A 4,534-nucleotide genomic window follows, 5' to 3' on the forward strand; every position below is an offset into this window, starting at 1 on the left:
GGTCATACGTTAAGTTATGCCTTGACTTCTTTCCACCTTAAACTCCGGGTCCCATTAGCCAGGTACCCAGGGGGTGGCATAGTCAACGCCGACATTGTGCACTTCCCTCTGCCCCCGTGTCCTATCCGTGGCACCCCCCCTCTTTCCCCGGCACTCAGTGTGATCGGGGCCCTTCCTGCCGAGTGTGACGGAGACAGAAGGCAGCTCCCCCAGGGGTCTCCGCACTTACCCGATCTCCTCCGGGGTTTTGATCAGAATCCGAGAGATTTCAGGCTCCAACTCCTCCACCGAGACTGAGGCGAAAACATAGCGGGGCCACATTAGCTCAGAGATACAGGGTAAAGCTCCCTCTACACTGTCCCCCCCCATCAAACACTCCCAGGGACAGGGACTGCACGGGGTTAGATACAGAGTAAAGCTCCCTCTACACTGTCCCCCCCCCATCAAACACTCCCAGGGACAGGGACTGCACGGGGTTAGATACAGAGTAAAGATCCCTCTACACTGTTCCCCAAACACTCCCAGGACAGGGACAGCACTGGGTTAGTCACAGAGTAAAGCTCCCTCTACGTTCTCCTATCCCTAGCAAGTAACGGGCTGCAGGGAGAGGCTGGGACTTCTTTAACTGGAGCGTAGGAGGTGGAAGGGTTGTTTATAAAATCATGAAGGGTACAGATAAGGTGAATGGCAGGTGTCTTGCCTCTAACATGAGAGATGTTAAGACTAGGGGGCATGCTCTTAAGATGAGAGGAGAACGATTTAAAAAAGACCCGAGGGGAAATTTTGTTTTCTTACACAGAGGGTGGTGCGTGTGTGGGATGAGCTTCCAGAGGAAGTGGTGGATGTGGGTACAGTTACAATGTTTAAAAGACATTTGGATAAGTACATGGATAGGAAAGGTTTGGAGGGATATGGGGCCAGGGGCAGGCAGGTGTGGGACTGGTTTAGTTTGGGATTAGGGTCGGCACGGACTGGTTGGGCCGAAGGGTCCATTTCCATGCGGCGTGACTCTGTGAAGTCTGATAACATGCGCCCTTGAAATGTCCATGCCAGGCCCCAACTGGGGCAGACAACACCCATCCAGTCACAGCCATTTGGTAGAATAAAGAATTGACTAGGCAATGGGGGCATATCCTGCTGTAGGAAGGATGTCGTGAAACTTGAATGGGTTCAGAAAAGATTTACCAGGATGTCGGAGGGTTTGAGCTACAGGGAGAGGCTGGGGCTGTTTTCCCTGGACCATCGGAGGCTGAGGGGGTGACCTTATAGAGGTTTATAAAATCATGAGGGGCATGGATAGGGTGAATTGCCAAGGTCTTTTCCCCCGGGGTAGGGGAGTCCAAAACTAGAGGGGCATAGGTTTAAGGTGAGAGGGGAATGATGTAAAAGGGGTAACTTTTTCACACAGAGGGTGGTGCGTGTGTGGAACGAGCTGCCAGAGGAAGTGGGTGGGGGCTGGTACAGTTACAGCATTTAAAAGGCATCTGGATGGGGACATGGATAGGAAGGGTTTGGGGGAATATGGGCCAAATGCTGGAAAATGGGACTAGATGAATTTAGGATATCTGGGTAGGCACAGACGAGTTGGGCCGAAGGGTTCTGTTTCCATGCTGTACGGCTCTGTGACTCGGTGATAGGACAGCACTCACCTGCCAGCTGATCAATACTGGGCTCCAGGGCCTTCCGCAGAACCTGCCAAGACACAAGTGCAGTGAAAGTCCCAACGCATGTACAAAGTTGTCCCGCAGGATGGCTATTATGGGCATGGGGCTGAGGAAACCTGGGTGAGAAATGGGACAGCAAGCTAAGCAACAGGGCAGCACGGTGGCTGGGCGGTTACGCGGCTCCCTCACGGCGCCAGGGACCCGGGTTCAATCCCACCCTCGGGCGACTGTCTGTGTGGAGTTTGCACATTCTCCCAGTGTCTGTGTGGGTTTCCTCCGGGTGCTCCGGTTTCCTCCCACAGTCCAAAGATGTGCAGGTTACGGTGGATTGCCCATGTTACACTGCCCATAGTGTTCAGGGATGTGCGGGTTAGGGTGGGTTAGCCATGGGAAATTACCCATAGTGCCCAGGGATGTGCGGGTTAGCCATGGGAAATTACCCATAGTGCCCAGGGATGTGCGGGTTAGGGTGGGTTAGCGTGGGGAATACAGGGCTACGGGGATAGGACTGGGGGGAGGGAGGGGCTCTGGGTAGGACGTCCTTCAGCGGGTCAGCGTGGACTCAATGGGCCGAACGGCCTGCTTCCAAGCTGTAGGGGATTCTCCAACAAGCTCTCGCCGGAGCAAACACCCAGGTTTGAAAGTTGGAGTGGTGGGGATGGGGGGGATAGATATTTGTGCTTCGAATACCCCCAGTGATGACAGGGGTGGATTGAGTTGAGCAGGAAACACAGTCTTGAGTCGTGGAGAAGCTCGCCAAGCAACAAAGGTGTTGATTTTGTTTTTTTTTTGAAAAATAAAAAACATTCCCCATCCGTCAGGTCCGCCCCGTTGTAAATCTCACCACCTCCTCCAGAATTCCCCCACCTCCCACCCTCAACCTGGCCCCAGTTGCCGCCACAGCCTGGGGGTCGCCTGCTCTGTCTCCTTCTCTCGTTTCTTTTTCTCTCTCTCTCTCGTTCGGTTTCACTCCCCTCTTGGCAAGGAACTCGCTCTCAGCGAGTGGGCCCAGCAGCGCGGAGCCGTGTCGGTGGGCGCTGGGGGGTGGGGGGGTCGGTGTCTGGGGGCCGGCGAGGTGGGTCCCCGAAACCTGGGCCCGTGGCGCCTGTGTTGGTGAGGACTCACGGTGAGGAGGGCATCAGCGGGTTAAGGGGGGGGGGCACTGGTAGGGGTGGGATGGCACCGAAGAGCAGCGAAAGGGCCCAGCCACCGGACCCCGTGACAGAGCGGGTTGTAAAAAGGGGCTGTTTTTTGTTTTTGTTTTCTTCCCCTCTCCATTTCTCCGCCTTTACCCGCTGCGTTTCGGTTTCCCTTTCTGGGTTTTTAAGTTCGCGCCCAGGGGGAGCGGCCACGCCAACGCGCACCTCCCTCCGCCGCGCTTTCACCACATGGTACACACAGGGACGGGCAAAACAGGTGTGAGAAAATGACGGGGTGGGGAGCGAGACGGGGCGGGGGGGCGAGTGAGACGGGAATGTGTGTGGGGGTAGGGTTCGGGAAGTGCCGTTTCACTAACCACCCCCACCCCTGCCCGCTGAGGGAAGTCAAACCGTGATTTTGCGGACACCACACCCCCCACCACTCCCTCCCTCCACCCCACCCCTTCCCAGGATATATCGTATCCCACTGGTGACAGTGAGGTACATTTTGTGGGGGTCAGGCCAGACACACTCAGTCGGGAGTGAGCTACGTTGAGAAGGGGATGGGGAAGGGAGGTCAGCTGAATCCATCCCCCTCCCCATCAGTCAGCTCCTCTTCCCCGTGTCCGAGGGAGCACCGTCACCTCTAAAACCGAGGGAATTGGGAAGGAGGGTAGCAAGGGTCTGGGTTATATACAGCGTGGAAACAGACCCTTCGGCCCGACTCATCCGTGCTGACGCAGGTATCCTAAATTAATCTGGTTCCAGCATTTGGCCCCTATCCCTCTAAACCCTTCCTGTTCATGTAACCATCCAGATGACTTTTCCCATTCCCAAGTTATTCCCGTGGAAACCCTGCTTCGTCTCCCGGATACACAACTCCCCTCCCCCCAAAAAAGAAAGTCCTTCCTACTCATATCCCCTTTCAGATGCCTTTTAAATGTAGTAACTGTACCAGCCCCCACCACTTCCTCTGGCAGCTCGTTCCATACCCGCACCACCCTCTGTGTGAAAATGTTACCCCTCAGCTCCCTTTTAAATCTTTACTCATCTCGCCTTAAACCTTTGCCCCTCTAGTTCTGGACTCACCCACGCACACAGACAGGCACACGGGCACACAGTCACGCGCGCAGACAGTCACACGTGCACGCACAGACACACACGCGCACAGACAGTCACACACTGTCCTGTTGTCCGTGCAGGGTGAAAAGCTACCTCCATCTCAGCGGCTTCCTGCTGACGCCTCGCTCTGTAATCGACAGGCTCTGTGACAGTGCACCTCCTCCATAGGCCCAGCAGCTCCGCAGCGGTCCAGCCTGCTGAGAGGTGACAGGGTTGGGGAGAAGTAAACGGGACTGGGATCAGAGAGAGCTCGAACCTTGCGGGATCGGGTGGCTCACGCGGCATTGGAGATCCACCCACTCTCCCACTGGTGTCAGTACGCAACACATCCTCTTCCCAACTGATTCCATCACAGGCACGTATCCCTCCCCTCACTCACACAACACCGAGCGTAGGCATGGGATCCTGATGGGAAGCTACTAGCAGGGGGAGATTCCAATAGGATCTACTGATGAGTTTCTATCAGCGATCCAATAGGGAGCTACTGGTGTGTGTATGTGCACTCAATGGTGATCTACAGATGTGCGAGTGAGTGAGTGAGAGCGCGTGAGAGAGAGAGAGAGAGTGTCAGTGTGTGCGTGAGAGAGAGAGAGTGTGAGAGAGAGAGAG

At 55.5% G+C, this 4,534-nt stretch overlaps 1 long non-coding RNA gene across 1 annotated transcript; it reads right to left on the reverse strand.

Annotated features, from left to right (window-relative positions):
- Positions 1-229: 229 nt before the first annotated feature.
- Positions 230-4,104, reverse strand: LOC125488112. Its single transcript, XR_007266219.1, has 3 exons — positions 4,019-4,104; positions 1,650-1,692; positions 230-293 (listed from the first exon to the last, which is right to left on the reverse strand). It is a non-coding gene; the product is annotated as an uncharacterized LOC125488112 (long non-coding RNA).
- Between the last annotated feature and the right edge of the window lie 430 nt (positions 4,105-4,534).

The sequence above is a fragment of the Rhincodon typus genome, chromosome 50 (genome assembly GCF_021869965.1).
Source record: "Rhincodon typus isolate 14 chromosome 50, sRhiTyp1.1, whole genome shotgun sequence".
Classification (NCBI taxonomy): Eukaryota; Metazoa; Chordata; class Chondrichthyes; order Orectolobiformes; family Rhincodontidae; genus Rhincodon; species Rhincodon typus.